The following is a 26506-nucleotide window of genomic DNA, read 5'->3' on the forward strand; positions in this document are numbered from 1 at the left end:
GAGAGAGGGAATGAGTTTCTACTGCTAGACACAGTGAAATCTTTTCATTGTCACCGACAGGCCTATGAGGAGCTGATGTATGAGGTAGCAGGCCACAGGAACGCCCTTTTCTTGCCCTGGCTCACTTTTAATATATCCGTGAGCTGCTGAATGAGGATTGATAAAAGCTGAAGGATTGCAGCAAAGTTAAACATGGGTTAAGAAAGGAACAGGCCTAACTATGGAAGAAAGGACATACTAGCAGCTGTTGTCTGATGTATGGTGAAGGACATGGGACAAATCAATTTTGAGAAAGTCCTTCTAACCAACTTTTTATTACTAATGTGATAACATGGAAATATAGATTGGCTTGGCTCAGGTGTGCAGTTATGTTATATGAAATTAGTATGATTTTTTCTAAATGCATTGGGCATGCAATTTTATCGGAAATTATAATATTATATTGTATTATTTTTATTTATACTGATAAAATCTTTGCACAGAATTTATGTGGAACTATCTAGCGGTCTTTACTGTTTGTGCCTGTGGCAGGAAGATACCAGCATCGAGAGTTTTGCCAAAACAGCCAAGGTTCTGCCTAGAGTTAAACCATGTAGTTTTCCTCTGTGCAGTCCCCATACACACTTAGATTTTCTGCAGATTTTTCTCTTCAGATTTATCAAAACCATATAATATGAGGTCAAACCTTAAGAGTTTCAATTTGTATGCAATCAGGCAGACCCTTGTACTACATGGTTTTGGTAAATCTGAAGACAAAAATCTGCAGAAAATGTAATAGTGTGTATGGGGTCTTAGTCACATATTCCTGTGAAGGAGACCAGTATTTTAGTGTTACTGACCCCCTAGTGGATTCCTAATCATAATCTGTGAAGTATGCACTTTAGAGACAAAAGCTGTGAACTTTAACCTAACAGCCCTGGATGTCATATTAGCACCAATAATCAGGTATATCTCTTTGAATGTTGGACAGCAATTTAAAATGCTATACTGTGACATGTGGTTGGCTTAATTCACATAATTCATGTTTTATTCTTACACTAACGGTGCTCATGATAGAAAAAAAAAAAAAAGTGTATTTAACACAAGGCAAGCAGTGCCCTTATTTGTAATACCCAAACACTGTGGCAGGTGGCAGTGTTTCTCATAAGGCATTCCCAGTTTTGTTTTGTTTTTTGTTTGTTTGTTTTGTTTTTGTGGCAAAAAACATTGTGGGAGGGTTTTCAAGTCATCTCACTAAAATTTAATTAGCTTTAAACAGCAAAATAACCACCGTTACATTTACAAAGCGTGTTCTGCAGGGTTCATTTTAGGGATCAAGAATAAAAACCATTGTAAGCTTTGGTTGTAGATTCTTTTTAGCAGAAATGTAATGTCCTCTGTTTTAATAGTTCTTTTTGTCTGGGGTTTCCCCTTAAGCACCCCAAATAAATGATTGCAAGCCTTAATTATCCAGCATCTTTAAACCAGAGCTCAAAATTTAATTGAACTTTTCATGCTTCTTGCTCCCTAGCCAAACAATTTGTACAAAAAAAATTGAATTACCAATCTGACTTTTTTGCATTGATTATTATAACATTAAGAGAGTCCCAGGAGTTTCCAGGCTGTAAAAAACTAAATTGTATAACATTACTCACAATAACGCATATGTTATAATCGCAAAGAACTTACTTAAAATTCAATCCACTTTGGCATCATTATCATGTATCAACATAATAAATGAGTCCTTCAGAGCACGGTAATTATAATTTGATAAATCATCAGCAGAAAATTAACTGGATGTCAAAACATTCATTGGAAAGGGTGATGAATCGGCGATGATTGCAGTGATGAATCGTGTTAATCTGCTCTGTATGAAGCCAGCGAAATGGCTAAGCAGCCCAAGATGGATGGGGCATAGAAACAGCAAGGTCAGGACACAGTTCTGCAGAAAGTGAGGGAGAGAGAAAGAGAGAAGGGGGAGGGAAGCCATAAAATAAAAAGGAGACAGAGGGAGATTAGACTGCAAAGGCAGGCGAAAGAACAGGAAAATGAATACTTACAAGTTGAAAAAAAAAAAAAAAGTAACAGCAAAATTTTCCTTGGGTTTTTTGCTACAATATTTAGGACTGGCCTATGTAAAAGCCACTGGACTGCCCCTAAAATTACCATTTTTTATGTAGCTGCAGGATATATCTTTTTTTTAATAGAATATATTCTGTTTTAAAGTGCAGGAATACAACAATAAAGATATCTGGTTTGGCTTTTGTGTCTTATTATTGTGAAGAATATATTCATAAGATAAAAAAGCCAATACACATACACTTCTCATTATGCCCGATGTAAGTTACATTTAGTAAAGTAAATGATGTTTCCACTTTCAAATTACATTAGTTATTGTTTTGTACATTTTATTTTTCAATTCTATATGTGGTTTTAGCTTTATTTTTGTATCCTGTAGCACAAATGTTTGCTTTAGTGCTCTTAGAATACTGAGTGGTTCTCTTTGCCTTGGGAAACTGCTTTCTTTAAAATATTTAGAAATATCCAATCAGATTTTGTGAAATACCTTATGACACTCATTGCTAAACAGTGTTCTACAAGCATTCTCTACAAGTAGGGCCCCTTTTTAAGGCTGATCATAAACTACTCCTTCCTGCTCCCTTTCAAATTCAGATATGACTCATGGGTGAGAACCACACTGTTATTGGATAGCCCAGGTGTTTATTTGTTTATTTATTACAGGTACTTCTATAGCCCTGTCAATTTACATAGCACTTTACATTTACCGTATATTGTACATTCACATCAGTCCCTGCCCTCAAGGAGAAATGTAGAAGAAGGAAAGGCGCCTCTAAGTGTGGTATTAAAGGATTCAATTCAGTGCAGAAGGGGTTAAAAACATTTACAGAATCGTGGAGTAATAAAAGCATGTAACATGGAGTCCTCATGTGTGTTCCTAGTCCTTCCTCTGTCTGCGAATGGAGAGCAGGGGGTGCCATCCAGCAGCTGTCAGAATTCTCCAATACATGCAGGAGCGAGGAGGCAGTGAGGCAACCTGTGTTCTGGGTTCACGCTGGAACACACAAGGCTGATGGCGTCGGTGAAGGGCGGTGGGCTCTAACGCGTTTCGCGGCTCCTTTGTCAGACCTACGCCCATATTTTCCAGATGTGCTTATGAGAGGTGTGGGGGAGGAGTATGGGCGAATGGATGATTGATTGAAATGGGGATTGTATTGTTGCAGACGTGCCGCAAGTGCGGCCAGGGCGGCAATACACAAACAGATTTTGTCGTATTAGATACTGGTTGGCTCTGAGAATATCTTGACACTGGTAAGTCCAGTAGGCGTAAGCTGGAGGCTAGATAATGGCTCTTCATAGGGAATATAAGCGGTGATGGATTTCATGGTGGCATGTGTTATGCTGTTAAACTGTGCGCTGTGTGGCTTATGCGTAATTAGTAAATTATCTGGTTGTGAGGGAGGGACAGTTATGTGTATGTCAGACATTGTGACAGGTTTTATAGTATAGTGTTTATTTTCAGTTCTTCGTTGATACCTCCTGGTGAGAGTACATCTAGGGCATATATGCAGTATGTTTCCCTTTGGCAGAGGCACTGGAATCTCTCTGCCGTGGGGAAACTGGCTGGTATGGATTTGATGATCCACACTTTTAGGCCTTGGGTGGATTTAAGGTGGTATTCCACAAAGTGTCGGGGAACACTGTGGTCATCTCTGTTTCAATGAAATGGCGGTGCTCTCCAAAACGTTTGCATAGGGGACGTGTGGTTCTACCTACGTAATGGAGGCCGCAGGGGCAGGACAGGCGATAGACTACATGGTCTGTGGAGCAGGTGTAGAATTCTTGAATTTTGTAGGTTTTCCCTTTTACTGTAAATTCTTTTTGCCCGTGGTGTACAAAACTGCATGTGAGGCAAAGGAGATTTCGACATTGGTACATCCCAATGATGGAGAGGAACTTTAGCCATGGGGATATGTACTTGTTTGTTTTTAACTTATTTTCCCTTTTATGGCAGGGGCTTTTCTGTATGAGAATTTGGGTTTAATTGGTATGCTGTCTTTTAGATGGGGGTCCTGCAGTAGTATAGGCCAATGTTTATGTACTATATGTTCCATATTTTTGTGTTTGTTGTGGAATTGAGTGATGAACTGGATGACATTCGATGTATTATTGGTTTTGTGGGTAGAAGTGCCTGGGTTTACGTATGTGGCATATGCTTGTTCGATGAGCGGTGGTGGATAGCCCTTTTCTATAAATTTTTGTTTGAGGGTTATGCTCTGGGCCTGATAATCTGCCTGCTTAGTGCAATTATGTCTGAGGCGACGGAATTAGCTTTTGTGGATGTTGTTTAGCCAGCGCGGGTGGTGACATCTGTTGTAGTGTAGGAAGGAGTTGCCTGCGGTAGATTTATAGTAGTTCTTGACATGTCATTTTCGTGATATAGGTTAAGGTCCTGGAATGCTAAGTGTGTGTTATGTACGGAGGTGAAAGATAGGCCCATGTTGTTATTACAGTGGGAGACAACCTGTTCAATGTGGTTAGTGTATCCGTCCCAGATGATGATGTCATCGATGTAGCAACTATAGAAAATGATCCTGGGCATAAAGGGGTTATTGGCCCATATGTGTTGTGCCTCGTGCAGTGCCATGGGTTTGGGGGTAGTAATTATATTTGAATAGAAAGTAATTGTGAATTGTACTTGGTTGGGGTGGATAGATGAATCATCCATCAGGAAGTTTTGAATGGACTGCTTTCCAACATTGTGGGGGATATATGTGTACAATGATTGAATTTCCAGGGAGAGCCAGGAGTAATTGGGCTCCCATTGATATTGTAGTTCAAGTAGATCTATTCCATTCTTAATGTAGGATAGGAGGTTAGATACAAAGGGTTGCAGGAAATAATCTACGTACTGGGAAAAAACACTGGTAATACTGTTCATGGAGGCCACTATGGACCTGCCTGGGGGATTGGTAGTGCATGTGTGCACTTTGGGTAAATGGTAAAAGTATGGTGTATGGTGGTATTTTCTGACTAGAAAGAATACTTCATTTTTGGTGATGACGTTGTCTTTGAGTGCATGGTTCCCCAAGACTGTGGCTTAAGTGGTGAAGCCTGGTATGGGGTCATTGGACAAGTTTGATGTACAGTATGTTTGTGAATCTCCAAGTAATCTAATGGCCTTTGCTGGTTTTAAAATTTGTGAAGATTTTCTCGTTTGAGTGAGCTGAAGGCTGATCTCTCTGAATATGTGAGGTTGTGGTTTTTATGGGGGTTTTGTTCTTTTTGGGACATTAGTAGTAGCTCCGAATAAACCATGTGGTAGAAAGTTTCAAGGCACAGCACTTTGGATTGTGTGGGATAGAAATTAGACAAAGGGTTGAAAGTGGTCTGTTTCACTGCTGGGGAGCTAATGAGATGTTGGGTATATAGGAGTGCATCAAGTTCGGGTCCTCAGGGTTAAGAGGGGGTCCAGTTCCTTCCTGGTATAGTTCCTCTAATATTCCTAGAGTTATTTTTTCGTCTATAATGAGATTGTTGATGGGAGGGGGTTGGTTGTTTCAATATGATAAGGTAAGGGTCCGTTCATGGCTGCTTTTATATTCTAAAATCGTTTTACAGTTAGGTTTCGGATAAATTTGTTTAGGTCTTTCAACAACTGAAAAGTGTTAGGTTGTATGGTGGGTGCAAATGTGAATCCCTCTGTGAGTAGGGTGGTTTCCTGCAGAATAAGTGTGTGTGAAGATAGGTTGAAAATCTTCACCATAAGCAGGGCTTTCTGGTGTATGGGCTTGGGTTTGGCTCCTCTCCCCCTATACCCTACAAAAGGGAAAATCGTCCGAGTAAGTTAAAAACAAACAAGTACATATCCCCATCGCTAAAGTTCTTCTCCATCATCGGGATGTACCAATGCCGAAAACCCCTCTGCCTCAAATGCAGTTTTGTACACCATGGGCAAAAAGAATTTACAGTAAAGGTGACAAACTTACAAAATTCAAGAATTCTAAACCTGCTCCACAGACCATGTAGTCTATTGCCTGTCCTGCTCCTGCGGCCTCCATTACGTAAGTAGAACCATATGCCCCCTACGCAAAGGTTTTGAGGAGCACCGATGATTCATTGAAGCTGGCAGAGATGACCACAGTATTCCCTGACACTTTGCGGAATACCACCTTAAATCCACCCAAAGGCCTAAAAGTGTGGATCAGCGAATCCATACCAGCCAGTTTCCCAGCAGCAGAGAGATTCCAGCGCCTTTGCCAAAGGGAAACATACTGGATATATGCCCTAGACGCACTCTCACCAGGAGCTATCAATGAAGAACTGGAAATAAACACTATACTATAAAGTGTCACAACGTCTGACATACACATAACTGTCCCTCCCTTTGCAACCAGATAATTTACTAATTACGCATAAGCCACACAGCGTGCAGGTCAACAGTATAACACATTCCACCATGAAATCCATCACCACTTATATTCCCTATGAAGAGCCATAATCTAGCCTCCAGCTTACTCCTACTGGACTTACCAGTGTCATGACATTCTCAGAGCCAACATAGATCACCCTCAAAAACTGATACCCACCACTATCTTCTGGTCTTCTAAGCAATCAGTTCATCCACAAGAAATATGCAATCCCCCATCCTGGATCATTATACTCTGTATGCCCGCAAAGTCTAAGGGCAATTATAACCTCCTCATTACCAACATCCTCTCCTTCATTCTTTTCCCAAGTTTATACTTAAATTTTTCAACCAGTATCTAATACGACACAATCTATGTGTGTATTGCCGCCCTGGCTGCACTCGTGGCACGTCTGCAACAATACAATCCCCATTTCCATCAATCATCCATTCACTCAGCCCATACTCCTCCCCCACATCTCTCATAAGCCCATTTGGAAAATATGGGCATAGGTCTGAGGAAGGAACCGCGCATGCTCCGAAACGCGTTACCGCCCTTCACTGACGCAATCGGCCTTGTGTGTTCCAGTGTGAACCCGGAACACAGGCCGCCTCACTGCCTCCTCGCTCCTGCATGTATTGGAGAATTCTGACAGCTGCTGGACGGCTCTCCCCTCCCATCCACGGACAGAGGAAGGACTAGGAGCACACATGAAGACTCCATGTTACATGCTTTTATTACGCCACAATCCTGTAAGTGTTTTTAACCTCTTGTGCACTGAATTAAATCTTTTAATACCGCACTTAGAGGCGCCTTTCTTTCTTCTACATTTCTTCAGAGTTGCTTCTCCTCCTCAAAAGCGCTGCCTGAAGTGCCATCTCTCTATCATCACCCTAGACCAGCCATCCACCTCCACCAGAGCACCCTTACCTCTCTTTCTTTCTGCCCTCAAGGATCTTACAATCTAAGGTCCCTAACTCACATTCATACATACACATACGAAGGCCAATTTAGACAGGAGCCAGTTAACCTACCAGCACGTGTTTGGAGTGTGGGAGGAGACCAGAGGATCCCAGTGTTACAGATGACAGGTAGATGTATTTCTGCTTGTTTTTTGGGGGGAGAGGTTTTTGCTGTACTTTCCTTGTTTTTAACAAAGAACAGCATCTACTGTCACCCAGACCACTGTCCAAAGTGTGGTCATAGCTTTTACTAGGTCCTTGACACTGAGGACTCATGAGACTTTCCTGTACAAAAAGCAGGAGCAGTATGTGAACAACTGCTATTTTGTAGTTTAGATGGCGTCACATAAAATAACATCAAAAAGTTTATAAAAAAAACTCACACCACATCAACTGTTGAGAGAACAAAAGGGGTTTATTTCTTCACAAAATATAATGTTTATGTTTTTTTATTAAATAATTTCCTCATGGTCTCTCAAACATTGGTCTGGTGTTCCTATTTTTACTTGAACCTCTTGGATTTCTTCCAGCACACCCCCTAGAGACTCCTTGGTGTCCATGCATTACCAACCAGGGATGTTGTACTCTTCAGTATGGTTTATATCCTGACTGTGAATATCATATCACCGCTACCTCACTCCCAGTAATGGTATGGAGCCCACTGTCCATCTACCGCTGGCTCTGTACATTCACTTCACTTAACTCTTCCTCTTGCATGCCTATCTACAGGATAAGGACCCTGTTGGTGCAGATCCGCTCCCTGGCTATGGTAGACGCATCACTGCTGAAGAAGTGCCGACAACATCTCCCTCGCTTCAAGAGGCCTGCCACATGTACACGCTTAATGACAGCCTGCTAGAGATACCTTTGTTACCCTTGGTAACCACTTGCATCTTCACACTGTGTTAACTCTTGTACCTCTGTCTTCATACACCAAGGTGTTTAGTGACCTGAGCTGTAACTATATGTGCCGGTTACTTGCATTGCACCACTTGAGTAACTTTAGACCAGGCAAAGGCAAAGATTCAAAAGCTTTACTTAAATAAATTAACATGATAACAAAGACAGATGACAGTCCAAAATAAAGTGCAAACATTTTCCTAACATTCTTAGTCCCTAATTCAGGCTTGTGGCTGCCCCAGCTTACCTGCACAGGAAAGAGTCCATCTTTGGCAAAGTTTATGGCTGGCAGGTTTAGGAGGGACTGCAAGCCCCAACAGTCCTCTTGGGCAGTGGGAACTCTGACACATCACTGGATATCCAGACCCCCCTGCCCAAAGCACCCTCCAATGTTGAGGGCATGTGGCCTGGTATGGTTTAGGAAGAGGGGGTGCTTTTTCCTCCCCCCCCCTTTTGTGAGTATAGACAACATAAAGGATCTATAGACCTGTGCTTTTAATCCCTTCTGGTGTGCTATATAGTCAGCCGAGGGTCTGAACAAAGGGAACACTGGCTAGTGTTCTGAAGAGCTTGTCCAACTGTTTGCTACGGCATAGGACTTTACTCAGTTCTACTACTTTTGGACTGCCACAGCCTGCCATAACTGGATTGTACCTGAGGAGCTTAGCCCTGCTACTTAACTTTGCTCACTCCTGAAACTACATTGTGCTAATTTAAAGGAGAAGCCTGCTATCTGCTTTCAGCAAGGACTTCACCAGAGCTTAACCGAGAGGTCAGTTAGATGTCCTCAATTGTGAATAATTCTATTTCTTGGAGTATCCCACTAAATTCCCTTCCCTATCTAAGTTCTCCAGAAATAAAACAGCAAAAACAAAACCCCTGGACTGCTCGTTGAAGACAATGAACTGAAGTGAGTGCACCTGCCTGTGTGAATCTACCTTGTGCTTGGCTGTGGGGAAGACCTGGGCAAACTACCTGTGGCTCCTTCGGGGGTAGCACTACATACGCAGTGTAACTTATAACATCCAAGTGAAAGATATAACGCCAACATGTCAGAAAAAAAATAAGAGATTCAAAAACAGAATCACTGAGTTGGAAAAAGGATCACCCCCTTGTGTCGGTATTTTGTTAAACCACCTTTTGCTTTAATTACAGCCTTTAGTCTGTTGAGATATGTCTCTACTAACTTTACACATCTAGACTTTGCAATATTTGCCCACTCTTCTTTGCAGAACTGCTCGGAACTGCTTTGCAGAACTGACTGTTTTTGGACTGCAATCTTCAAGTCATTCCACAGATTTTCAATGGGGTTTAGGTCTGGGCTCTGACTAGGCCATGCAAGGACATTCACCCTTTTCTCCTTCAACCACTGTGTGGTAATGTTTGCTGTGTGTTTTGGGTCAATGTCATGTTGGGCAGTAAACCACCTTCCCATTGACAACTTTCTGGCAGAGAGCGGCCGATTTTCCTTGAGAATGTGATAGTATTTTGTCCCATCCATTTTTTCTTCTATCCTGACAAGTTCTCCAGTCCCTGCTGCAGAGAAACACCTCCATACCAAGATATTACCACCTTTATGCTTTACTGTAGGAATGGTGTTATTTGGATGGTGAGCTGTATTGGTTTTCCACCAGACATATTGTTTGGTGTTGAGGCCAAATAATGAAATGTTGTTCCCATCTGACCAGAATACCTTATTCCATGTGGACTCTTAATCTTCAAGGTGTGTTTTGGCAAAGCTCAGTCATGACTGCATGTGGCCTTTTTTGTGGAGTGGCTTTTTTCTTGCAACCCTCCCATACAAACCACATTTGTGGAGAATTTGTGATATTGTTGTTGCATGCACACAATTACCACTCTTTGTCAAAAAATTCCTGCAACTGCTTCAGAGTTGCTGTAGGCCTCTTGATAGCCTCTCTGACTAGTTTCCTCCTGGCTTTTTCATCCAGTCTGGAGCAACGTCTTGATCCAGGGAGGGTCTGTGTTGTTCCAAATACCTTTCACTTCTTAATAATAGACTTCACTGTGCTTCTAGGCATTGATAAAGCCTTTTAATTTTTTGTATCCATCTCCTTACTTGTGCCTGTACACAACTTTATCCCAGAGATCTTTTGACAGTGTCTTGCTACCCATAGCTGCTTGTTTGTTTCAGTTGCACTATCAGAGACTGAAATGCTCCAGGAAAGCTCAAACTACCACAGTTGATTGCAATTGAAAGTCAAATGGTTTTTTATGCTATTTAGAAGGTGATTAGCTATACCTAATTGAGTTTACAAGTCAGTTTTAGGAGGGGAGTGGGGGTGATCCCTTTTCCAACTCAGTGATTCTATTTTTTTATTTTTTTTTTTCATTTTCTGACATGTTGGTGTTATATCTTTCACTTAGATGTTATAAGTTGCACTGAGTAAATACAGCTGGATAAAGCAAAAACTGTATATATCTTAATTTCAGGCTGCAAAGCAACAAAATGTTATTATTGTAAAGGTGGGCAATTCTTTTCTATATCCAATGTATGTATTCAGTGCCAAAAATCAGCAATCCAAAGTGAATCTCTTCACACACCTCTGTGACCCATTTGGGTGGATCTTCACGTATTGATTAGTAAGACAAAAATACAGAAATCCAAGATCTGAGTTGTTGGTCAGTTTATTTGTGTGCATACTTGCAAATACAATTGCAAAATGCATGCATATGGCACACTTCCTTTATTAAAACAAAGCTAGAAGAATGTTTATGCTTTTGTGTGCATACTCACAAATGCATGCAAATATGTACAAGTGATATACAACCCATCCTCGCATTTTTTCTGCCAGCAATGTCTGATGCTCTTACATCAGTACAGTGGGCAATAGGCCTTACTGTTGGGTTGACTGTTTTTAGCTTGACATTCACTTTAAAGCAGAACTCCAGCCTAAAATAAGATTAAAGTGAAAAGCCATTTAAAAAAATTACATAACAAAACCAGCTTTTGCTGTAATTTTTTGCTTCAGTTTAGGGATTTCCCAGCAGAACGTTTCTTTCTCCTGCTGGATAATTTCAATCTAATGGCATTTATCATTCAACCCGTTTCCTCTGAGCCCTGGCTGTCCTAAAATGGCTCCAGCCTGTAACTAGACCAGGGGTCTTCAAACTACGGCCCTCCAGTTGTTCAGGAACTACAATTTCCATCATGCCTAGACATGTCTGTGAATGTCAGAGTTTTACAATGCCTCATGGGATGTGTAGTTCCGCAACAGCTGGAGGGCCGTAATTTGAGGATCCCTGAACTAGACAGTGAAAGGAGAAGCAACACCATGATGAGCCCATTCCTCTGTCAATTTCTTTTTCTATCAGCAAGCCTTTTGTCAGCACATGAACTGATTAACTCCTTGTGCTTCTTCTTCCTCCCACACTCCAGCTCTACTGCAAAGGGACTACAAGAGGCTGATCCCAGGTCAAATGCGGGTCCCTAAAGTGTATTTAAAAGCAAAACTTTTTTTCTCATTTTGGAGTAAGGGAGGGCTAAAATTCCTGTCAGTTTTTTGTTCCATCTGTGTCCCATAGGGGAGATTTCCCTCCACTTTCTGTCCCTTAGCCAAAACAGGAAGTGAGAGAAAATTTCCCCAAGGTGATGGAATCACAGTGTGTCACCAGAATTAGTGCCTCCATTGAAAAATGTCCTCTCTATTTACTGTCCTGATGTCAACCCAAAATTTGGGATTTACTTTTACTTTCACTTTCAATGATGACAGTAAACAGGACAAATAGAGCGGGTAAATCTCCCTAAAGAGGGCCAAGACAGCAATAAATACTGACAGGTGTTCTAATCCCGCTCCACTCTGTCCAAAACTGAAAAAAACGTTTTGCCTTTAGTTTCAATTTAACTCTGCTTGTGTTTGAAAATATATTAAATTATGTATATATGATCAGAGAACTGCATTAACCACATTCCGCTGACTGGCGCTAAACTGCATCCATCTATAGGGAAATTGTTTACTGTGCCGAGAGCGCGCTAGGTGTGCGCTTCCAGAATAATAACTAAAGTGTCAGAGAAAGCTCCAGATGCATACTTGTGATCGGAAGATTTCGATCATGTGACTCCTGTGACAGCCAGTCACGGCAGTCATATTGAAATGCCTGCCTCTGCCTCCCAGCATTGAGATCCTCTTAAAGGGCCAGAAGACAGCAGCGGGAAGGGGTTAACTTGTGTCTTTTATGTCTGCCTAGGGTTCTAAATTCTAGAGACAATTCTGTTGAATACGAGGGTGTTTAAAAATGCAAAGTGTTCCAAACACAGATTTTTAGTGTTCATTTAAGTTTTAGTCCTTGCACCCATTTACAGTGGATAGAAAAAAGTCTACATACCCCTGTTAAAATGTCAGGTTTCTGTAAAGTAAAAAATTAAATGAGACAACGATAAATCATTTCAGAACTTTTTCCACCTTTAATGTGACATATAAACTGTACAACTCAATTGAAAAACAAACTGAAATATTTTAGGTGGAGGGAAGTAAAAATAAAAAACTAAAATAATATGGTTGCATAAGTGTGCACACCCTTAAACTAATACTTTTGTTGAAGCACATTTTGATTTTATTACAGCACTCAGTCTTTTTTGATATGAGTTTATCAGCATGGCACATCTTGACTTGGCAATATTTGCCCACTCTTTTTTGCAAAAACACTCCAAATCTGTCAGATTGCGAGGGCATATCCTGTGCACAGCCCTCTTCAGATCACCTCACAGATTTTCAATAGGATTCAGGTCTGGGCTCTGGCTGGGCCATTCCAAAACTTTAATCTTCTTCTGATGAAGCCATACCTTTGTTGATTTGGATGTAAGCTTTGGGTCATTGTCATGCTGAAAGATGAAGTTCCTCTTCATGTTTAGCTTTCTAGCTTCAGTTCTTGGTATTGTCACTGTTGTACCGTATTTTCTCCACTGTGTTCCATGGTATATCTAAAGCCTTGGAAAATATTTTGTACCCTTCTCCTGACTGATACCTTTTAACAATGAGATCTCTCTGATGCTTTGGAAGATCTCTGCGGACCATGGATTTTGCTGTAAGATGCAATTAAGAAAATTTCAGGAAAGACCTACTAGAACAGCTGAACTCTATTTGGGTTTAATCAGAGGCACTTTAAATGATGGGAGGTGTGTACTGACTCCTATTTAACATGAGTTTGAATGTGATTGCTTAATTCTGAACACCGCTACATCCCCAGTTATAAGAGGGTATGCACACTTATGCAACCACATTATTTTTTTTTTTTTACTCCCCTTCCCCCCTCTAAAAGATTTGGTATAGTTTATAGGTCACATTAAAGGTGGAAAAAGTTCTGAAATGATTTATCTTTGTCTGTCTCATTTTTAGATCACAGAAACCTGACATTTTAACGGGGGTGTGTGGACTTTTTATATCCACTATATATGTTTTAGGTCATGTTGCCTACTCCAGTAGTGAAGATACACTCAAAATTAGTTTTAGTATTGTTGAACCCCTTCACCACAACCTTTATAATGCAGAAAGAACTCTCAGAGGAATTCAATAAAAATTTACAAAATATGAATCTGGTTTTGAGTGCTCTTTACACTTTTGCAAATGCTGGAAAGTCAGAGCAAGATGTATTTTCCTTAACAAAATGCTGTTTTCTGCCCTGATGGTTGGAAAGCATTGCAAAATGCTAGCATGAGCTCACACTTTAGTACAACTATATCATTTTTATTCTGAACATTTTCAAATTTAATAAGGCTTTTTTTTTTCAAACTTCTTTTTTACTTTTTCGTTTGTAATAAATGCAGCAACACATTGATACATCAACTGTTAAAGCAGTATTAAACCCAAAAGCAAACATTTCTTATATTGCAGCTTACCAATTCTTAGACGTGGTGGCTGCATTGGTATTTTTTTAGGCTTTCTTTCCTTTATTTTTATTTGGTGATCTGGCTAGTGAGTCTATTGTTTTTCAACAGAACAAGCTGTCCTGCAAATCTAGCAACATTCAAGAAACTACAAAAAATTCCACCAATACCACCCATCAGCTCAACCTATTGAAAGTACAGACAGTTCTTTCCACCCTTTTGAACCAATGTTAAATATAACATAAGCCTCCCCTTTAAGCTAATACAGGATATGCAAAATGGGGACCAATCAAAAACAGGAAATTTACAAAAAAGTGCAGATAAGACACCTGGCTTTTAAATTTAACTTGCTTTTAGCAGTTTATTGCCAGAAAGTTCATACACTAAATATTTGCTTTACAGTACATAATGATACTACAGCAGACTGTTAATAAGCACCAATATATTATTAGCCATGCTATGCCAGTGATCTTGACATAAGAACTCCAGAAATGTGCCATTCCTTTTTGTTTACTTGATTGAAAACAAGCTTTAATTCTCAATTGCACATTCCCTTCAAGTTTTATTAAATGAGTTATAAATTTCCTCTGCCGTTTCTTCATAGCTCAAGAGGTTTAATTTGTATGTGTTGCCTCTTACAATATGCTTTCTGTAATGCTGCAGATGCCTCTTCCTGAGCTTCAGTAAACAACAGGCTCTCCGCCAGCATTTTGACTGAACGTTTGCCAAGTGGCAAAACTATTAGTTAACTGTGTAATGACTGCTGGGTGGAGCCACATGCTTTTATCTAAGCCTTGCCAGGAAGCAGAATACAGCACCATGGGAAGCAATTATATTTGCTAAGACTCCTGGGTTGTGCTATTTGTTGAAAGAAAGCTCCCAGAGCATCCCCAAACTGTAGCCAACACTCACTGGTAATGCTAGGATAACTGAATTTTTCAGTTCCACCATCTGACGATCATTTCCTATCCCCTTGGAGTCTTTCAATCTGTAGTTTGTTGTGTATTATTGTGTGCGGTGATCAAGTTTTCTAGTATTATTTTATATTAATGGTACAGTACCGGACAAATTATTCATACAACTTGAGTTATAGGCTTGTACTTTCAGGTGACTGGACATTACAAGCTTTTGAGGGCACACACCTTTGGGGTGCCCCCCATAACCCTAACCCTCTCTGTGAATCCTTAGTTTTTTTTCTAGTGTCTGTAGGTGATTGACCTCTTCAGCTCCCCTAAGAAATCAACTTCACTAGTTTGTTAGTGTTTTTTTTTTTATTTCTCTATTATTTTTTAGAATTCTTAAATCAACCCTTACTGTCTTTTAATGCAGAAGCAGTGTAACCACTGGATCCTGCTTGGTGCACACACCTTGGCACTTGGTGCAACTCATCTTTTAACCACTTAAGTAAGCCCCAGGAGGATTTCCCCCCTTAATGACCAGGCCATTTTTTTATATACGGCACTGCATTGCTTTAACTGACAATTGCGCAGTCATGCAATGCCGTACCCAAACAAAATTGACGTCCTTTTTTCCCACAAATAGAGCTTTCATTTGGTGGTATTTGATCACCTCTGTGGTTTTTAATTTTTTGTGCTATAAACAAAAAAATAGCAACAGTTTTGAAAAAAAAGCAATATTTTTTACTTTTTTCCTATAATAAATATCCATCAAAAACATATAAAAAAACACATTTCTTCCTCAGTTTAGGCCGATATGTATTCTTCTACATATTTTTGGTAAAAAAATCGCAATAAACATATATTTATTGGTTTGCGCAAAAGTTATAGCGTCTACAAAATATAGTATATATTTATGGCATTTTTATTATTATTTTTCTTAACCAGCTGTACCAGTTCGTGCATTTGGGACCTGGGTGGTCAGTCAGATTTGTACCTCCAGCGGTGCACCCCCTGAGCCCGGATGGCTGTGGTCACTCCCAGGCGGGCCAGGATCTCTGCCTTCAGATGCTCAAAGTTGCTGATGTGCTCGGTTGGCAGGTCAAAGTGGGCCTTTTATGGGTCACCGGTAAGGAAAGGGGAGATAATGCCAGCCCATTGGTCATGGGGTCACCCCTCTCTCTCTCCGATACCCTCTCAAAGGTAGTGAGAAAGGCCTCTACATCATCGCTGGGTGTCAGTTTTTGCAAGAAATGGCTGGCCCTCACGAATACTTGGTTGCCAGCTGCGATGACCGCTTGCTATACAACTTTTGCGGCTGCAAATGCACTCTGCCCACATCCAAGGCACCAGTTGTCAAGTTGGGGGTTGTGGCTCCACAGAACCAAGTGCAAAGCCGATAAAACTTTAAAAAAAAAGGCTTTTATTTTCAACAGGGAAATCAAAATAAGGCTTCTAGTAGCACACAAGCATAAAAATACAAAATAAAGCCCCTTTCACACGGCAAGCCCACTCGGATCCGCCTGTTCGTTTTTCAGGCGGATCCAAGCGGGCCATCTATTGGCTCCTATGGGGAGATGGATGTCAGCGGAGATGTGTCCGCTGACACCCGTCTGCCATCCGATCCGCTAAACTCAGACGTATGGCTATACGTTCGCCATCCGTCTGGGCGGATCGGATGAGATCTGATAAAAACGGACATGCTGTTCGTTTTTGTCCGACCTCTCCATAGGAATCAGCGGCGCTCTGACAGGCTCCTCCCCGCTCAGTGAGCAGAGACGGGCCTGTCATCCGCCGGCTCAGCGGAGATCAATGGAGAGATCTCCTGCTGAGCTGGTGGACTCCGCTAAGCAGATCCGCCTTGTGTGAATGAGGCCTGCAGTCTGCTTATCTTCAGCACAAATTAAAAGTAAAAAGGCACCTACAGTTCATGGATGGGTTTTCACCCCAAGGTTTTAGCACAGTCCTTGTCAGCTATTTAAGCAGCCTTCAGCACACTCACAGCTCTCCCAGACAGATGTATTAACCAACTCCTCACCAACACACCTAACACTACTTATTGTATTTAAGAGCTGCTTTCTGGAGGCTCTTAATCCCGTGTGTGCTAGAATCCCTGTAGTCAGGGGTGGAGACCCTTTCCCACCCGAATATCACTTCAGGGCCTCCGAAATTCTGGGTCCCAAATATCTCTCTATTAACACAGAGAGAACTGCGAGTCAGTCCTCTCTTGATTAAAGCTATTCCTGGGAATTCCTCACCCATCCTGGGTGACCCCCTGAATACTTCCACACTTCCCTTAAAGGGACCATAACCCAAATATCAGTGCTATATAGCACCCGTCCAGGACCCAACCTTGGCATCCTGTACAATATATATATATATATATATATATATATATATATATATATATATATATATATATATATATATATATATATATATTCATTCACAGATGTTCTAGGGTGAGTTCATGAGCCCATTCCAAACGCATGGCAACCAAAAATTAATGGTTCCCTATGAATGCAGTTCACACCATCATGTTGCATTGCATTTGCCCAGCGCTTAAAAAAAGTATGGCATACATATGTACCACACCTATTTTGAAATTACATGCCCCATGTTTCTCCCTTCTTTTTACTTGTGATGCCCCTGCACTCGAAAAGGGGAACCCTAAGCACTGGTCCCGTGTTCTTGTTCTGGAGCCTGTTTTTAGGAATGTACTAACAGGGAAAGTATTTAACGTCTACTATTTAATGTTATGCACTATTTGTATTGAAGTATATGTCGTATGACTAGTTTTTAGGTATTTATAGGGAAGTATCATCTCTTACACACCTGAAGAAGTGAACTAGGTATAGAAATGCATAGATGAATCAGGATCCCTATATCTATTGTAGTATCACAGAGTTATAGTATAGGGATATCCGGGGAGGGGCTCATAAAAAATTGACGTGGTGGTAAAGATGAATTTCTTTAAGTAGTTAATACTACTTTTACTTTACTATAGTTTGAAATGGCTGTGGGTAAGTTGAATCCAATTTTCTTCTTTTACCTCTTGTAATTATTATCACCACCAGATTCCTAATTCTGCCCAAGTGCTGAAGCCACGACGAGCCAAAATATGTTATGGTGTGTAGATGTAGTCTTTCTAATGTGGAGAAACAAAATAAGGAAGGTTTATTTGTAGGTAGGAAGGTTTAACATCTTTATTGAGGCCTTGTGAGAATGATGGAGACACCTGCTACCACAGAGAATTCTAGCCATTTGTTTCTTTCATAGATATAACAAGCCATCAAGTAATCTAGCCCACTAGTAGCTAAAGAATAGTTTTCTTTATAATGCTAAATTTAAAGGTACAGTATATGCATAGTTAACCATGTATGAAGAGAAAATTTAGCAAACTGTTTATTTTACTTTAGGTTAACAAGTGGCCCAGTATTTAAAAATGTATATATAATACAATGGTTTTGTCTGTGTAGACTTTCATATTTTCTGCCAAGTCTGTGTTTGATTAACTAGTCTGTACTTTTGGCAACAGTTGTGCCTTGATAAGTTTTTGTCATTATAAAGTATTATGCGCACATTACAAAGTAAACTGTAGGACATCAATTCACTATTAGCATGTGTGGGAATTGCCCTCTCTTACTCCTCCCTTTCATTAATTGGATTGGGGTTATATGTGTTTCGCTTAAGAACAGCGATGATCACTAATGGAATGACCTTGAAATCATTATCTCTCTCTGAGCTATGAGACAAAGATTGTTATTCATGTTTCCTATATTTGCCATTACTTGAACATAATGACCATATAATATATTGTCCACATACTTACACAATTTGAAAAGTGTCATGTATATGCAATATACCCAGCGATGGGTCGTTTCCATTTGATTACGGGAAGTAATTTGGCTGGTGTCTGACATTAAAGTCTGTGAATCCTTAACCCTTGTATATAAGACACTCAGAAAAGGAATTACAATATTAGTTGGATTGTATTGAGGCTGCAACAAATACCTTTTTAGCCTTTTTAACAATATAGCACAGCTGGATTTTTCAGTAACACTGAAGAACCTTCTGCAAGTAATATTAGCATGGCAACCAGCTTAATTACATTGCGCTTACTGTGGTCTGGTATGTGGACTTCACCATGACTGAGCTGTCCTATTTCGTAGGATGGTGAATAAATGTCTAGTGACAGTGAACCACTTCTTCTGCTGTCGATAAATACAATGCAGGTACTCTGTGTATATGTATCACCAGTAGTTTCATAACTGTTTTAATGCTTACTTTATGTAGCAAGGTCCCGGGTCCCCTTTGGTCTAATGAGAACCTCCAGAGTTAGGGACAGCTGACATCCTTCTGTGTAGAGTGGGTTACAAGGCATAGTGGGTGTAATGCAAGGTAGATTCATGGGCGCCAGACACTTCTTGAATGCAAAGAGATTTATTTTCTCTTGAACAGAACTGTGGGAGAGAGGGTTTAGGGCCAGGACAACCTTTAGTAGTTGCAATCTGAATTAGCAGACTCCGAGACTTCTATAGGTAGACAGCCATGCAGGGAAAGGCATCCAGCAAGACACCACATCTGCATGTGTAGGATCGCTATCTCCTATGGCACAGTCTTATAACAGTTTCTAACGCAAGTTGTAACTTCTGTACTTCATCTACAATCACTTCTTGTAGAACTTCACTTCACTGAGCTCCCAGTCTCTCTCACTAGACTTGCTGATCCACTGACACTGGATCTCCTGAGCTCTTCCAAACTTCTCACTGAGTATCTTCCTCAAGCGTCACCCCACTGGCCTGCTCGGTCCCTAGCTTGGCACACAAAGCTGCTCTGCAAGCATCGCCTCCACTGGCTGGGTCCCTTGCTTGGCACTCACAGATACTCTTCAGGCTTCACCCCACTGGCCTGGTCGGTCCCTGGCTTGCTCTGCAAGCGTCACCACCGCTGGGTCCCTAGCTTGACACCTGCTGAAGTTTCCAAATCACCATCCCTGGTTGGTGAGAATACTGGTCCGATACAGGCTTCAGCTACTCACTGTGGTCCCGGGTAATAAAGTGGATGGCCCCTTAGTGGCGACAGCTTCCCCTTTACCTCTGACCACGACAGGTTCTCTGGCCAGCAGAACCATCACTTATGATAAGACTGCAAGCCACAGTCCCAACACTACGCTGCTCTCTTGCTTCTGGATAGGCCCTCAGACAGCCTAGCAACCAGATGTTCCCCTGATAGGCCTCAGGCACTGGCCTTGCAGGCTGGGGCAGCACAACACACTTCCACCCAGACAGCCGTCCAGGTGGCACAAAACTCTGATTACCTGACCTCACCCAAATAATTAGGCTCTCTTAGCAGGCTAAGGAACCCAGGAAGATCCCTGCCCATTGGCTGAGATACCCTATCTATTCCTAATCTGTCCTTGCAATGCCCTTGTCTTATCTAATGTTACCAGATACCCAGCCATCTAGTGACAGAAGAGAGAAGTGCAGCAGTTCCAGAATTAGGGTGGAATCAATTGATCCCCTAACAATTGGCCAAGGCAACTATGCCTGGCAGGTAAATGTACTAGCAACCCTGCCTAAACATCAGGTTGCTACATCTAGATACAATGTCAGTTTTTATGTTGAGACAAATGGGTGTGATGTTTCCAGTATATACATGGAACATATGAGGTCTATAGGTAATAAAGCTGCTACGAATTTAATGTAAATACAACTGAAAGACATCTTTGAGCCCTTGAAATTTCTGGATTTAACTGGTTAGTGACCACAATATGTAGAGTCATGTTTCTCAGCATATTGCCCTATACCAAGGGAATGTAAATCTACAGTATGTTCCACTGTGACAGCATGAGTGAAACTGCAGTGCCCCTAGTGCTGTTACTGCAAAAACATTACCTGCTATGACAATATGCAGCACAAGTCTTTGGATCCATTTTGTCTTGTGTCAGTTGCTCAGGCTTGTGTTGAGTAGGCTGCTTTTTAATTGGCCCCTCCCCAATGCTGAAAAATAGCATACACTTAAAGTGATTGTAAAGGTTCGGTTTTTTTTTTTTTTTTTTTTTTTAATAACTGGCTCCTCCTCTTCATCAGGTGCCCCCATGGAGAGCCGCTTTCCACTTTCCATGGAGGCACCCGTGCGGGCGTGCTCACAAGTCCCGCTGCTGCGTTCTTCGACACAGACAGCAGGACTCGGCCCGGCTCCCGTGTCACTGGATTTGATAGCAGTGGGAGCCAATGGCTCCTGCTGCTATCAATCTATCCAACGAGGACCCAGGACAGCGTGGGAACACACTGGAACCATTGGGTTCAGGTAAGCCGGGGGGGGGGGGGGTCTGGGGGGACAGGTGAAGCACAGAAAGTTTTTCACCTTAATGCATATAATGCATTAAAGCGGACCTTCAGTCATTTTTTTCAACTTTCCATTTAATAAATCTTCTGCCCTTGTTGTTTTAACTTTGAATAGTAAAACATTTTTTTTCTGCCAGTAAATACCTTATACAGCCCACTTCCTGTTTCTTGTCTGGTCATTAGCCTAGGCTTATGACATCATGCATAGCTCTCTCTCTCACTCTCGTGAGAGTTTGCCAGGAAGGGAGGGGGTGAGTCATAAGAGGGCCAATGAGAGCTGCAGGGCTGCGGAGCTGGAGGTGTGCCTCTGTGTCAATTCAGGAAGTGAACAGGCAGCAGCTTCAGCTGCCCACAGTTAAAATGGATGCAGCCAGACTTTTTTTTTTTAACAAAAAAGTTTATTAAGGTTTTCCAAAAACAAACATTTTATAACGGGTTAGACATAGATACATACATCTTACACAGTTTTTTTACATTTCTCAACACATATAATTGTATTGGTCGGAGCGACACTATGCTAACAAGAACATTGCGCCTAACCCGGGTAGGGGTACATGGGGCCCATTGATTACCTTCAAATCATACACTTCAATCCCACAGTCATATAAGGAGACACAGAGTTTTATTAGTGAGGAACAGGTTATATCATGTCATTTATCGTGTGCCATGACCCGGGGTCCTCAATCAATTGTTAAATGTTTTGCCTTCACCCATGCTGCCCAAATCTTCCCAAATTTTTTAGGACAATTTCTTCCCATATATGTCATTTTATATAATGGTAATGCTTTATTTATCAAAGACTGACAAAGCTGTCTGGTGGGTGGTTGGGCCTGATTCCAATGTAGTAGGATTGCCTTTCTAGCGTATAGTGTGGTATAGAAGATAAATAGTTTCTTCCCCCATGAGACCTCTAGGAAGTCGCAGATACCTAACAGAAGAGGGATCAGGCTGTATGGGACCTTCACTTTCCCAATAGAGTTAATATCAGCGAGTATATTTTCCCAGAATTCCTTCACACCAGGGCAGGACCAGACTGTGTGGAAGAAGTCAGCGTCATCCGAGCCACACCTAGCGCATCTCGCCGACCTATCAGGGTAAATTCTTGCTAAACGTATTGGAGAGTAATATGCACGGTGAAGAAACTTCAATTGCATGAACCTGTCCCTAGCCGAAATTGTAAGAGGTAAATATTGCTGAATCCCCTCTTCCCAGTCGTCATCTGTCAGCTCCGGAATATCCCCCCGCCATAACTCACACAACTGGGATACTCTAGATGTATCATGCGACGCAAATATATTATACAACGTGGACAGCGTTTTCCTAGTATCCTGGGATTTAAGTGCATTTTCCACCTGCGACCTCTCCAGATTCAGTTGGTCAGGGAACTGGGACCTGAATGCATGGCGCAACTGGAGGAATCTAAAAAACATATGATTCGGGAGATCCCTATCTCTTTTTAAGGCATCGAAGGAGATCAATCGGCCCTGTGATACTATATCCCCCAAAGTTTTGACCTCATATCTAGCCCACACGACCGGGTCAGGAATAGAGTGAAAGTGAGGCAGCCGAGGGTTGCCCCATAAGGGAGTCGCAGGGGACCAGTCCTTGGGTCTCATAAGCTGTTTTTGAACCGTATCCCAAACTTTAAGAGTCGTTTTCATGGGGAGAGTCACATGAGCATTGGATCTGGGACCTCTATGAACCAAATTCCCCAATTCCGCAAATGAGCCCACCAACGCCGCCTCCGTAGTGGAAGCAGGATTGGTCGGGTCCTCCGAGAACCACCACTTAACAGTCACTAGGACCGCCGCCCAGTAATATTTCAGAAAGCAGGGTAGGGCCAGTCCCCCCAGCACCCCCGGCAGCTGTAGAGTTGATCTGGCTATTCTAGGGGCCTTCCCGTTCCAGACAAATGAGGTAACAATACTATCTAAGTGTTTAAAAAAGGTCATCGGTATAGAAATTGGAGTTTGACGGAATAAATAGGTAAATTTGGGTAATACCGACATCTTGATTAGGTTAACTCGGCCAACTGGTGTTAGAGGTAGGGATTTCCATGTGGCGCACTTTTGGGAAAAGTGATTGACCACCGGGTTTAGGTTGAGGGTTATGTATTTTTTTAGATCTCGATGTATTTCTACACCTAGGTATTTAAACTGAGAGACTCTGCTAAGCTGCCCATCAGCCTGCAAGGATGCAGAGCCAGCATGAAGAGGGAACAGGATTGACTTCCCCCAATTTATGCAAATGCCAGAGAATTTTCCAAAATTATTAATTACTGAGAGGGCTGTTCGTAGGGAAGTACCATCATCTCTAAGATACAGTAAGGTGTCGTCAGCATATAACGACACCTTTTCCTGTACTGGACCCCTTGTAATCCCCTGAATCTCCGGTGTAGCACGGAGGAGGGCACCCATTGGCTCAATCGCCAGGGCAAAAAGTCCCGGTGAGAGGGGGCACCCCTGCCTAGTCCCCCTACCAAGGGGGAATGCTGGAGAGAGCACTGTACCTGTGCGTACCCTGGCCGTCGGGGCTCTGTACACCATCCTGACCCAGGAGAGGAAGGCCGGGCCGAATCCGAATCTGCGGAGTACCTCCCAGAGATAGCCCCATTCCACAGAATCAAAGGCCTTCTCCGCGTCAAGAGAGGCCACAGTCTCGTCTTCCACACTCTCCTCCCCGGAGGCCAGGACTGCATACAGCCTACGAATATTTATATCAGTGCCCTTCCCTGGCATAAAACCTGACTGGTCTTCATGTATAAGGGTAAGTATTACTTCGTTTAGGCGTCTGGCGAGAATTTTGGTCAATATCTTTGCATCAGCATTAAGCAGGGATATGGGTCGATATGAGGGGCATAGATGGGGGTCCTTCCCTGGTTTGGGTATAACCACTATAATGGCTTGTGCCATAGACAGTGGGAGCTCCCCCGTTCGTAGAGTCTCTGTAAGCATTGCATGTATCCTATGGGCCACCTCACCTACGTATAATTTATAGAATTCAGGAGGGAGACCATCTATTCCCGGAGTCTTCCCCGTCTGCATAGAACCCAAAGCCTGCTGGACCTCCTCCAAAGCTATTGGGGCATCTAAGCTCTCCCTTGCCGCGTCTGTAAGTACCGGAAGCGTTACCATGTCTAAAAAATCTGAGAGTTCGTCAGGAGAGTATTGTGTCTTAGAGGAGTACAGAGTCGAGTAGTAGTCAGCAAAGCAGGCATTAATTTTAACTGGGTCAGATACCAGAGTCCCATCACTCTTTCGGATACGGGCTATGGTGGAGATCGAGGATTGCTCCTTGGCCAACCAGGCCAAAAGCCTGCCTGTCTTGTCTCCCTGCTCGAAGATTCTCTGTGTCTGGGCCAGTTGGCGTTTATTTGCCTTGGCCACTCTAAGGAGCATAACCTCCCGGTAGGCTACCCTCATATCTTGTGCTATAATAGGGTTAGAGGTAAGGGCAAATCTAGTCTCTAAATCTCGGGCCTTCGCTTCCGTTTCCTCCAATAACATTGCGTCATTTCTACGTTCCCTGGCTATGGATGACATGTAGCAACCTCTAATGTAAGCCTTAAAGGTGTCCCATACAGTCCCTGGTGTGGCGGAATTGGCATTAGTTAACCAGAATTGCTTAATCTCTTTGACCATCTCTACTTCTATTGTAGGGTGTTCAATCCAAAACCGAGACAGCCGCCAAATTCTATCTGCCTGTGGGGTAGTAGTTTGCAACGTACACAGCAACGGGGAGTGGTCAGATATCCCTCTTGAGAGTATCTCAATGTCTATAACCTTGGGGAGCATGGGCAGGCTGGCATACAACAGGTCAATACGAGATAGTGTATTGTATGAGGAGGAATGGCATGTGTACATACGGTCCGATGGGTGTTTCCATCGCCACACGTCCTCCAATCCCATTGTCTGGGACCAACGGAACAATGACGAATCAGTGGCGGGGTCTGGGGTCAGTTTATCTAGAGAGGGATTCGGAGGGATATTAAAATCTCCCGCAAGGATCACATTATCCGTAGGAAACTGGGCAATCAGGGCAACCATTTTCTGTAGGAGAGAGACATTAGCCGGAGGCGGCAGATAGACCCCCACCACCACAATGGCTACTGTGTCGATGACAGCATGTAACAGCACATATCTGCCTTCTGGATCTATAAGTACATCCAGGGGTTCAAAATTAAGAGATCTATGGACCAAAATACTAACCCCCCTGGCATAACTAGTGTGGGTAGCATGGTAATGATGTCCCACCCAAGGCCTCTTCAGTCCCAATACCCTACCTCCTACCAAGTGTGTCTCCTGCAGGATGCAAATTTGTGGGGTATATTTTCTAAGGTAATCAAAAACCAGAGAGCGCTTGATTTTATGGTTAAGACCTCTGACATTCCAGGAGAGGATCTTCAATGGAGCCATATCCCGGGAAGACAGCTAAATTCAACGGGGAACCACATATCTCTGGGATTTACGGGAGGGCTCCCCCCACCCCACCCCTCCCCCATCAGTGGGCGAGCAAAAATCCCCCAAGAAGGTAATAGGACAGGAGACTTTCTAGCGCAACTTAATCCTCTGGTGTTATAGAACCCTTTGTATTGAAATGCAGTCAAGCATGCAGGTACAAGAAAACCAAGAACATAAATAAAACTAAACAAACAAAAAAAACCAAACTTCCCTCCCTTCCCACCCCACACCCCTTTAATTGAACCTTGGGGTGTTTGAGTACCCATAACAACCATAAACCAACTTAAATGTAGGAGAAAACTCCTATGGGGGCAGTGTGTAGCAATCGACACACCTAGGACCTAATGGCGCGCAGGGACTCCACTACACGCATTACCTGTAGGCCATTGCTGATAAAAAGGAAAAATACTTGGCAAGGGAACAGAGAAACCCTTCAGCATTTACCCTACCACTCACACTTAGATCACTCTAAGGGTACAAACTTAGTTATGCAAGCTATTCACTCAACCTGTAGAAAATAAAGAAGGTTAATCAGTACATAACAAACACTTATACTTCTCAATTGAGACCGAACCAGGGGGCAAACCTTTGCACCCCCCTACTCCTCTATCCGGTCGGCAAGTCCACAGGCGGATCACAGTTCTGGTGAATATACAAGTGTCATGTGCAATCACATATCTCTGAGAGTA

At 42.3% G+C, this 26506-nt stretch overlaps 1 protein-coding gene across 1 annotated transcript in view; it reads left to right on the plus strand.

Moving 5' to 3' along the window:
* The window catches only part of LRMDA (leucine rich melanocyte differentiation associated), a 1415555-nt gene that overhangs the window by 690235 nt on the left and 698814 nt on the right, over positions 1-26506 (plus strand). The gene's annotated exons all lie outside the window — the stretch shown is intronic.

This window comes from Aquarana catesbeiana, linkage group LG08, assembly GCF_042186555.1.
Source record: "Aquarana catesbeiana isolate 2022-GZ linkage group LG08, ASM4218655v1, whole genome shotgun sequence".
Taxonomy (NCBI): domain Eukaryota; kingdom Metazoa; phylum Chordata; class Amphibia; order Anura; family Ranidae; genus Aquarana; species Aquarana catesbeiana.